We start from the raw sequence: 12,129 nt of genomic DNA, 5'->3' as shown, positions 1-12,129 counted from the left end.
AGAAAATACTGTTGAATCATGATGCGTGGAGGGGATTGTAATCATAATCATTGCAATGAAACAAAATACAATACGATGAGTGTAAAGCTGATGTTCTCCCATGTAAACTATCACTCAATTCATAATAAAAACTTGAAAAAAAAAACTCAGCAAAATGATTGCAATCAATTCATAAATCAAAGGATAGAAAAAAATAAAATAAAATTAATGACCATCAAAAATGAACAGGAGTGGTAATATTAATCTCTGATAAAATAAACTTTAAGGCAAAAAACAGCATAAGCCAAAGAAGAGCAGTCAATTAAACAAGAGGACATAATCATAATAAATATCTATGCTCAAATATCTAGGCCAAAATATCTAGCCTCAAAATACATAAATCAAGTGCTAACAGAATTGAACCAAAAAATAGACAACTCTACAATAATAGCAGCAGATTTTAATACAACACTTTTGAAAAAGTACAGAACAACCAGAAAGAAACCCAACCAAGACACAGAGGAACTAAACAACAAAATCAATCAACTTGATTTTATAGATTTTTGCAGAGCACTCAACCTAACAACAGCACAGTGTACATACTTTTCCAGTGCACATGGAACATTCTCCAGAATAGACCATGTGGTAGGCCACAAAGAAAGTTTCAATAAATTTGAAAACATCAAAATACTATAAACCAATTCTCAGATAACAATGCTATAAAATTAGAAATCAACAATATCAAGGAAGCAAAATAAAATACATGGAAACCGAAAAGCATCCTGTTTAAAAGCTACTGGGTAATAGAACAAATAAAAAGTGAAATTTAAAAATTCCTTGAAGTAAATGAGAATGAAAACACAATGAAATCCTTCAGGACACAACAAATGCAATGCTTAGAGGGCAATTTATAGAAATAAACTCACATATCTAAAAAGAAGACCCAAAAGCAACACATTAACACAATATCTCCAACAATTAGAAAAGACCAGCAAAGTAAACCTACAGTCACCAGAAGAAAAGAAATAATAAAGATTAGAGCAGAAATAAATGAATTAGAAAATAGAAAAGAAATAGAAAGAATCAACAAAACAAGAAGGCGACTCATTGAAAGGATTGATAAAATTGGAAAATCTAAAAAAAGAAAAGAGGGAGAAGACACAAATAACACTCATAAGAAATGGTAAGAGTGATGTCACAACAGAACCAATGGAAATAAAAAGGATAATAATAGAATATTTTGAAGAATTGTACTGCAACAAATTTGAAAATCTAGAAGAAATGAAAAAATTTAGAAAAACACGACCTATCTAAACTGACACAGAGTTAAGTAGAAAATCTGAACAGACCTATTATAACAAAAGAAGAAATTGATTAGGTCATTTTAAAAAGCAACAAAAAATAAAATCCAAGCTCAGATTGCTTTACTGATGAATTTTACCAAACATTCAGAGAAGCGCTGACACCAATTTTACTCAAACTATTCCAGAACATAGAAAAGGATGAAAAACTCCTGAATACATTTTATTAAGTGAGCAAACCATCATATCAAAATCAGGCAAGGAAATCACCAAGAAAGGAAATTACAGACCAATATCACTCATCAACATAGATGCAAAAATTCTCAACAAAATCCTATTCAACAGAATTCAGCAACATATAAAAAAATAATAATACACCAAGTGGGAGTCTTTCCAGGAATGCAAGAATGGTTGAATTTTTTTTTTTTAAATCAATAAAATCCATCATATAAATTTTAAAAAGGAAAAGAACCACATGATCATATTGATTGATGAATAAAAGACATTTGACAAAGCCAACATCCATTCTTCATAAAAATACTTAACAAAGTAGGAACTGAAGGGAAATGCCTCAACATAATTAAGAACAGTTGGTTTGAACTCAAGGTTGGTAGTTCAAATCCATTAGCCACTCCTTGGAAACACCATAGGGTCTCTATGAGTTGAAACTAACTTGATGACACCAAACAACAACAACAATACAAATCCAATATCCAACATTACTATTGGTGGAGAGAAACTGAAAGCACTCCCTTTGTGAACAGGAACCAGACAAGGATGCCCTTTATCACCACTTCTATTCAATATTGTGTTGGAAGTCTTAGCCAGAGCTATAAGGTAAGAAACGTAAATTAAAGGCATCTAAACTGGCAAAGAAGAAGTAAAACTGTATTTGCAGATGATATGATCCTATACATAGAAAATCCCAAAGACTCAGCAAGAAAATTATTAGAACTCATTGGAAGATTCAGCAAAGTGGCAGGATATAAGATCAATATACAAAAATCAGTTGTATTCCTTTATACTAATAAAGACAGCTCTGAAAAGGAAATTAGGAAAACTAAAACATTTATAATAGCCACCCAAAAGATAAACTACTTAGGAATAAATCTAACCAAAGAAACAAAAGACCTATACTAAGAAAACTACAAAATACTACTACAAGAAACCAAAAGATATTTACAAAAATGGAAGAATATACCATGCTCATGGATAGGAAGACTTAACATTGTGAAAATGTCAATATCACCCATATCAATCTATAGTACGCTGCAATTCCAATCCAGATAACATCATTTTTTAAATAAATAGAAAAAAAATGGTCATGAATTTTATATGAAAGGAAGGAGACCTCAAATAAGCAAGCATTGCTGAAGAAGAAGCATGAAGTCGGAGGCCTTTTACTTCCTGACCTCAAAATTTACTACACAGCAACAGTGGTCAAAACAGCTTTGTACTGGTACAACAAAAGTTACATAGCTCAATGCAACAGAATTGAGAACGCAGAAGTAGATCCATCCATATACAGTCAACACTTTGACAAAGGTTACAAACACATTAAATAGAGAAGAGATAGTCTCTTCAACAAATGGTACTGACAATACTGGAAACTGATTTGCAGAAGAATGAACCAAGACCCATATCTCACACCATATAAAAAAACAAACATAGATTAAAATCCTAAATATAAAACCTAAAACTATAAAGATCATCAATGAAAAAATAGAGACAAATTTGTTGTTGTTATATGCCGTGGAGTCGGTTCTGACTCATAGCGACCTTGTACAGGGTTTCCGAGGCTGCAAATCTTTATGGGAGCAGAAAGCCTCATCTTTCTCCCACAGAACAGCTGGTAGTTTCGAAGCGCTGACCTTCAGGTTAGCAGCTCAATTTGTAACCACTACACTACCAGAGCTTCTTAGGGAAAAAACTTAGGGGTGCTAATACATGGCATACATACACTATCAAATATTACAAAAAATGCACAAACAGTAGAAGACAAAATAGATGATGGGGACCTCCTTAAAATTAAAATCGTATATGCATCAAGAGATTTCCTGGAAAGACTTAAAAGGGAGATCACAGACTGGGAAAAAAATTTTTGCAAGGACATAACAGATAAGGTACTAATATCTAAATTTTACAGAAAACTGTAACACCTCTACAAGAAAAAGTCAAACAAACCAATTTAAAATGGGCACAGGACATGAACAGACACTTCACCAAGGAAGACATCAACGCAGCCAACAAATATATAAAGGGATGTTCACGATCATTAGCCATTAGAGAGATATAAATCAAAACAACAATGACATATCAACTCATACCAGCATTAATAGTAAAGCTCAAAAAAGAAAACAGAAAACAACAAATGCTGGGTGAGGGTGTGGAGAGACTGGGACCCACCCTCCTACATTGCTGGTGAGTGTAAAATGGTTCAAACACTCTGGAGAATAGTATGTTGCTTCCTCAGAAAGTTGGATATAAAAATACCTTATGATCTAGCAATCGCTCTACTTGATGTATATCCACAAGAAATATGAGCCAGGACACAAATAGATATATGCACACTGTTGTTCATCACCACACTGTTCACAATAGCAAAAAGATGGAGAGAGTCTTAATGCCTTCATTGGAAGAATGGATGAAGAAACTTTGGTACATACACACAATGGAATGCTACGTGAAACACCTCATAACTAGGATAAACCTGGAGAACATTATGCTGAGTGAAATTAGTCAATCACAAAAGGACAAATGTTGTATGAGACCATTATTGTTAAAGCTTTAAGAAAAGGTTTCCTGACTAAAAGAAACCTTCTTTGATGGTTACCAGGAGTGGGAGGGAGGAAAGATTAATTCACTGGCTAGAGAGGGCAGACACATGTTAGCTTGGGTGATGGGGAGGGCAATATAAAAGAAAAAGGGAGGGAAATACACAAGAGGAAGAAGAGTAATAAAGATGGGGAAGACACAGGGAGACATGCATGGAGTAAAGAGGATAGATGTAAATAGTGATAAGATACACAACCTTGGAACAACAGTGTTTTGTGTGTAGATACACGGATTGAGACATAGGCTGAATGGGTAAGGGAAGAAGAATGAGATACATATATTTATATATCCCACAAACATATGACTCTGAAAGAGGATATCTGTACATGAGTATTTACCTTTCCTGCAAACACAACTACATACAGCAGGCAAAATGATGAAAACTTCTTAGATATTATCAAACATCCTAAGGCAATGAGTTTATGAACTTGGGGGCTCAGGACCACAGTCTTAGGGGACACCATGGTCAACTGGCATCCACAAAGACTCTGGTGTGGTGTTGCGGGTTAATAGGCGGAACTTCAAGGTTGCTTTGAACTGCAAGATCAGTTTGAACTGTAAGGCCAGCAGTTCAAGTCACCAGCCGCTCCTTGGAAACCCTCTTCAGTGTCGCTATGAGTTGGAACCAACAACAACAGTCCACAAAGACAATGTTCTACATCCTGCTTGGGTGAGTAGTGTCAGAGATCTAGAAAGCTCATGATCAGCCGTCTAAGCTCAAAGGCACTTAACAACAACAACAGCAAAGGTACAGTTATTGGTTTCTCCATGTGTGGAAGAAAGAAGAGTGATAAGAATTGAAGAGGCTTGGAATCCATTAGTCCAGTAGACTAAAGAAACGTATGAACAGCAGTCTCCATGACTCTGAGCCAGAAGAACAAATGGTGCTCAGCTACCACAGGGATCACATTAGAGGGTTCTGGATTGTTGTTGTTGTTGTTAAGTGCTGTCGAGTCAGTTCTAACTCATAGCAACCCTATATAGGGTTTCTGAGGAACACTGGTGGGCTTGAACTGCCAACCAACCTTGTGGTTCACAGTCCAGTGCTTAACCTTTTGTGCCACACCAGTGGGAAAAAATGTATAACAAAACTAAAAATTATTTAATAATAATAATAACAAAAGACGTGGTTTACTGGTCAGAAAAAGATTGGAGGAATCTAAGACTATGGCCCTCAACCACCCTTCAGATCTGGAAAGGAACTCACCCTTATCGCACAATTTTCAGCCAAGTAGTAGTAGATAAGTTTATAGCGAGTGTGCATGGGGGTGGGGAGGGCAGCACTAGTAAGGTATGCTCACCATGGAATGGCGAATCATTCAAAATCAAAAAGGCAACATTTTCTAAGGACAAAGTTGAGAAAGGATAGGAAGGTGGATAGAATGCAATAGGAACCAGGAGGAAGAAGCAAGATAGCTGCTATTGCATGGAGGGGGATGTAATCATTGAAGTGAAGCTGAGTGTACAATTTGCTGAATGTAAGGCTGATGATCTTGTCAGTAAACCTTCAATCAATTCACAGTTAAAATTTAACAACAAAAGGCAGTATGTTTATTATGATTTCATTTTGTTAAAAACATTTGTGCATGTATGCATAAAAAACATACAGTCTGCCATTGTTTTTGTTGTTAAGTGCTGTTGAGTCATTTCAGACTCATAGCGACCCTGTATAGGGTTTCCAAGGAATGGCTGGTGGGTTTGAATTGCTGACCTTGTGGTTAGCAGTCCAGTGTTTATCCTATAGCGCCACACCAGGACGCCATAGTCTGACATAGAACCCAGAAATTCCATCCTATTTTAAGAGAAATAAATGCATATATCTCCCAAGAGATATGTTCAAGAATTTTCATAGCAATTTCATTCAGACAAAATAGTGGCAAGAGGAGAAGAGAGAGAGAAATTATGGTATAAGATAACAATGTAATCTTACACAGCAATTACAAAATAAAAGAACAAACTGCTGATAAATGCAAACAAAGATGAATCTAAAAACCATAGTATCCTGGGCAAGAAGTCAGATACTGAAGAGTACACACTGATCCTGTTTGTATGAATTTCAATAACACGTAAATCTAAACTACAGTGATAAGAACAAACAGTTGTTAGCCATGGCCCCTAAGAAGTGGCATGAGGAAAACATCTGGGTGAGGATGACCTAGATCTTGGTTATACAGGTATATGGAGTTCTGGTGTGGTGCTGTGCGTTAATGCACTGGACTGCAAGGTCAGTTTGAACCACATAGTCTGCAGTTCAAGCTCACCAGCCACTCCTTGGAAACTCTATACAGGGTCACTATGAGTCAGAACCGACTCAACAGTAATTAACAACAGCAGCAACAATACAGGTATATACATGTGCAAAAACTCATCAAGTTGTACATTTAAGATTTGTGCACTTTATACCATTGAGTTATATATCAAAAAAATGTTTTCAAGAAAAAAATCAGAAAAGGTACATACAAAACATGCTAATAGTGGCAATTTCTGGGTGGTGGAAATATGATATTTTGATTTGGTGCTTGTTTTTATTAACTTTCTATAATACATAGGTACTTGTTCTGCAATAGTAAAAGATTATTTTTAAAGCTATGTTACAAATACTGCATAATTCTATTCATGCTGCCTCAGGTGAAAGTCATGAAATGTACTGACCTGCATTACCCTTGAAGGAGCTGTGTTTAATCCAAAGAAATGAAGTGCTAATCTCCATGGCATCCAGGTGACGGAGGCCTTTTATGTGGAAATTCCCAGCTCTAAATCTGTGAAGTGTAGCAATGGACCCAACATATCTGGTAGGTCTACGGTCCCCATTGGTGTAACGGAAAGAACCTAGGAAATTGAATCTGAAGATCAGGATTTGCAGCCAGATCCAACTCTTGATTAATTGTGGCCTTTGGCAAGTCTCTTAACTTCAGAAGTGGAAGGAACCTTAGAAGTCCTTTAATACATTAGTCACAGAGCAGGGAGTAAATCCAGGTCACTGATTCTGTAAAGGCTCTTTCCAGTCCATGTTACTTCTCTGTTCATGATATTCTTACCCCCAACAATATCAATGAACTTTTATGTAGAAGTTTATATTTTATGAAACACAAATGTTCCTGTTGAATTCTCACAGAACCTCTTATAAAGCAAGTGTTGTTCTTCCCCTTTCTTAAAATAAGAAGACAGAGATAGTGAGTTGCCTGCCACTAGGAAGTCGTAAAATTAGGACTTGCCTTCTGATCTTCTGCATCATTCAATTGATCATAACAAACTATGGATAACATTGTGAACAATGGATATTCCAGAACACTTAACTGTGCTCATGAGGAATCTGGACATATACCAAGAGACAGTTGTTCATGCCACTTCTTAGTGTCTATGTTGTTGTTGTTGTTGTTAAGTCCCGTGGTGTCAGTTCTGACTCATAGTGACCCTGTACAGGGTTTCCGAGGCTGTAAATCTTTACCGGAAAAGAACGCCTCATCTTTCTCCCGCGGAACTGCTGGTAGTTTTGAACTGCTGACCTTGAGGTTGGCAGGCCGACTCGTAACCACTGCGCTACCAGAGCTCCTTTTCTTAGTGTCTATAGGAAATTAAATTGTTAAAAATCAGGAAAGGTATGTGCCAGGGTTGTATCCTTTCACCATACTTATTCAATCTATATACTGAGCAAATAATCTCAGAAGCTGTATTATATGAACAAAAACTTGGCATCAGGAATGGAGGAAGATTCATTAACAACCTGCGATATGCAGATGATACAACCTTGCTTGCTGATAGGGAAAAGCAATTAAAATACTTACTGATGAAGACCAAAGACCATAGCCTTCAGTATAAATTGCATTTCAATGTAAAGAAAAAAAAATCATAACAATTGGACCAATAAATAACATCATGACAAATAGAGGAAAGATTGAAGTTGTCAAAGACATCATTTTGCTTGGATCCACATCAACACACATGGAAGCAGCAGTGAAGAAATCAAATGAGGCAAATCTGCTGCAAAACACCTCTTCAAAGTGTTGAAGGGCAAATATATCAATTTGAGGACTAGGGTGTGCCTAACCTAAGCCATTGAATTTTCAATTGTCTCATGAATGTGAAAGTTGGACAATGAGTAATGAAGACTGTAGAAGTGAAGATGGTGAGATTTGGTCTTCACCAGTTCCGGGAGAAGAACATCATGCTTGGTAAAGTGGAGGGCCGGCGAAAAAGAAGACCCTCAATGAGATGAATTGAAAGTGTCAACAACAATAGGCTAAAACGTAACAAGAATTTTGAGGATGGCGCAGGACTGGGCAATGGTCTGTTTTGTTCTGAGTCCGAACCAACTCAATGGCAACAAACAATGACAACCACCTCTGATCTTCAGACTCCAAATTCTGTGTCCTTTCCACTCCACCAGGCAGCCTATACAGGAACCTGATACGTCAGTGCACCCACCTCATACTACACACATTTAGCACAGCTCAGCAGGCCTCCTCCATTCTCCTCAGGACCTTGTTTGCCAGAAGGACCAGAGAGCTCTGCACAGTGCATCCCAGAATGATCTTATGGGGCTACTCCAGGTCATTCAAGGAAGAACCAAGACTCCTGCTGGTAGCTCTATCATCCCAGAGGCATTTGGGAGCTTAGAGGAGACATCCAGGTCAAGGGTCTTTCAGTCTCACCTCCCAACTGAATTCCAGCATGGTTGCCAGCTCCCTCTGTCCTAAGAGTACTCTGCTGATCCATGATAACACATTACAACTCTTCAGTAGCCTTCTTCCCTCCTCCCTTGATGTTTCTCTCCAAGCCTCCATCAGCTTCTGCCTCTTCCTCATACTCCCTTCAAAGGCTCCATCCTTCTCAGGTGGAGAGCAGTGAGGAGAGGAGCAAAAGGCAATGGCAGACCCATATGGCAGCAGCTGTGAGCAGCTAGCACTATGCCCTCTTCAATAATTCATTCCCAGGGAGGCTGCAGGCACCATGCCCTCACTCAGAGTTAGAGATGTCTACAGCAGTTCAGACCCTTAAATAGAGAAGGGAAGGCACTGTGAAGCAGGGAAGGGGAGGTAAATGGCTAGAAAGAGGGTACCCAGACTTTAGCACCAACACTGGTCCCCATCCTCTTGGTTGCCAAGGGGGCTCTGGTCTGAGCTGAGATTAAGAATCTAAAGAGAGAGGAAGGAGCCAGGGAAGCCAAGAGGAGAGAGCCCAACACAGGGCTTCATTCTCACTCACTGCAGCTGCCAAGCCCCTTCCTTGCCTCTGAGCCCTCTACCTGCCACTGCAGCCTCTTGTCAGCGGTCTCAGCCTCCTAAAGAATGTCCAACTGCCCTTTGCCCCAGACTTGTGGAAGCCCTGGGAGTTTTCAGTTGTCCCCACCCTGGAAAACTCTATTCCAAAAGGCTCCAATCCTTTCAGGCCTGTAAGAGCCAAACATTTCAGAACCCCTTTCAGAGATTCCCCCCACTCCATCCCAACCCTTTTCAGGCCTACCTTCATAGCTAACCTCTGATGTTTACAAAGCTTACAAATGTGTGGGAGTGGAGGACTGACTTTAACTGATCTCTTGAGCACTGCTGTGATCCAGAGTCCTCGTGTGTTTAGGTGTTTGGCAAGAGAGGTTATCTGCTTCCACTGTTCCACTGAGGGAAAGAAGGCTATGAAGTTGTGGCCAACTGCCCACCCCCTGGCTATCTTACAGTCCCTTCCAACCTTATCGAATCCCTCTCACATCCCACCCTCATTCCTTACTCCAACCCATTCAGTGGAGCTACAATCACCAGTCATGTGCATTGGACCCAGAGGGGAAGTTTAGCTCTACTAAGAACAAACATGTATCAAGCACCTACTATGTGTTAGGCAGCACCAGACCCTGGGCAGCAACTGAGTGAGAGCCAATCATCTCAGTCCTTGCACCTTCCTAGGCACCATGAAGAATGAAATCCATAAAGATGGCATATAACTTGTGGCCCAGAGTGGGCAAAAATTGGGTCTTGAAACCATAGCTGACTCCTCAGTTCCTCCAAAGAAGTCTGATATCAAGAGGATGTGATCTTGCCAGGCACATCAGCAAGAAACTCTTCAGATATATTTATAGTAAGTGCTGTATCAGGGGATGGAGACTGAAAGTGCCTAGAAGAGTCAAATAACACCATGGGCTCAGAAGTGGAGCTCAGAAAAAGAAGGCAGAGATTGTAGCAGGAGGAATTGAGGTTTGATGTAGGAAGAACTTCCCCAGAGTAATCTCTGGAGTTGACAATGGGGATTCCTTGTGAAAGCTAGTTCAGCAGAACCGTCTCAGAAGACAAGGGGTCTGGGTAGAATAACACAAAGGGATGGACATAATGAACTATGTTCTCTGTCTTCACGGTACACACATTTTCCAATGCGGGGGGGGGGGGGGGGCTACTAAGTGTAGTTGTAAAGGTTATGCCTTGCTGAGGATGCAAGTGGGAATTGAAATACAGCCCTAGACAGGTTAGCCAAATTCCAGGTGCAGAGCTGCATTTGATAGGAAAGGATGTCTTTTAAAAATGTCATGAAGGCTAGCCTGAGGTATTGATAATCTGGGAGCTGGGAGGTCAGAGGAGAGGATGAACTGAAGGGGGGGCGGGGCTGCAAAGCCCAGGGGACCTATTTGTTGTTGTTGTTAAGTGCCATCGAGTCGGGTCCGACCCATAGCGACCCTGTACAGGGTTTCCGAGGGTGTAAATCTTTACGGGAGTAGAAAGCCTCATCTTTCTCCCGCGGAGCGGCTGGTAGTTTCGAACCGCTGACCTTAAGGTTCGCAGCCCGATTCGTAACCACTACGCTACCAGATAGACTGGTCTAAACTAGGTCATGGCTCCTGGGAGTAGATCCATGCCAGTCACTCTTAGCAGATGCTCAGCTCAAGATACAGTAAGGTCAGACCAGAAATGGGGGCACCTGAAGGCATTTGAGAAGGGATTTGAGGGTGTGGGCCCTGGTTAGGACTCAAAGAGAAAGAATCCTTCCCTTCATCTCACACTGAGGGCCCAGGAGGGGGTAGTTCTGGGGGCCTTGGGCCTGGATTCCCAGATCTAGCTCTCAGGTGCCTACCTTCTGCTCAGGGGCATGCAGTCCTGGGGTGGAAATGAGAAGACATAAAAGGTGTAGGATTGCCCCTTGCACTTCAGATTCCCTCTGTAGGCTCAGGAAGAAATACTTGATACTTCTATTTTAAAGTAAGGGGTGAAGACATGGTGTTATAGGCTGTAGGTTCAGAGAGAAACGGAGGGAGAGAAGGGGCGGGGAGGAAGGGGAGAAAGTCAGAGACAATTACTTGCCTTGGCCAGCAACCCCCTTCTCCTATGGAAACTTAAGCTGCCCCAAGGCCCAGAGGAGCTAGTCCATTAGCTGTGGTCAGCAGGGCTGTGTGTGAGGGCTCTCTCTCTCCAGTTCTTATTGCCAAATGAAAAGTGACGCGTAAGGTCAAAAACAAAAACAAAACAAAACCACACAAAAGCCTCCACACACTTTTAAAGCGCGCACACACAACCTCTTTAAAGCACACACAACTTCCTCTGAATAGGGGAAACTGGGTAGCTTGGGGAGACGGGCGGGCAGGGGATCCTTGGACCAATTGGACTGGACCACAGAAGGAGGGAAGGAGTGAAGATGGGGTTGGAGAGAGAACTGATTCTCCCTAAAATCATTTCCCCCTGGAATGGTGGCAAGTAGAAGGTCAAGAAGTGGTCAGTGTCCTGAGATTCACAAGGGCTGGTAGGATTGAGGGGAGGGGTTCCCAAATCCCCAGAGCAAGAGATTTAAAGGAGTAGAGAAGGAGGAAGGTAAGGCTTCCTTGATCTGAAAGGAAGAGTTCTAATTGATGTTGAGGGGAAGTTGGGGGTCCCAGTCATTCAGTCTCAGGGTGTGTCTATCACCAAAATTAGTCTTTGGTATGGAGAAGGGAGGGCGGCGTTGGGGGTATGAGACGGGACCAATGAGAGGCAGGTTCACTATTAAGGGTGACAGGGGAAAGCCAACTAGGGCTACACCCTCCCTCCTTCCTTCCCTCCCTCCC

Source organism: Chrysochloris asiatica, unplaced genomic scaffold (assembly GCF_000296735.1).
Source record: "Chrysochloris asiatica unplaced genomic scaffold, ChrAsi1.0 scaffold00138, whole genome shotgun sequence".
NCBI lineage: Eukaryota > Metazoa > Chordata > Mammalia > Afrosoricida > Chrysochloridae > Chrysochloris > Chrysochloris asiatica.
The sequence above is the reverse complement of the archived record's forward strand: the minus strand, read 5'-3'. Positions refer to the sequence as shown.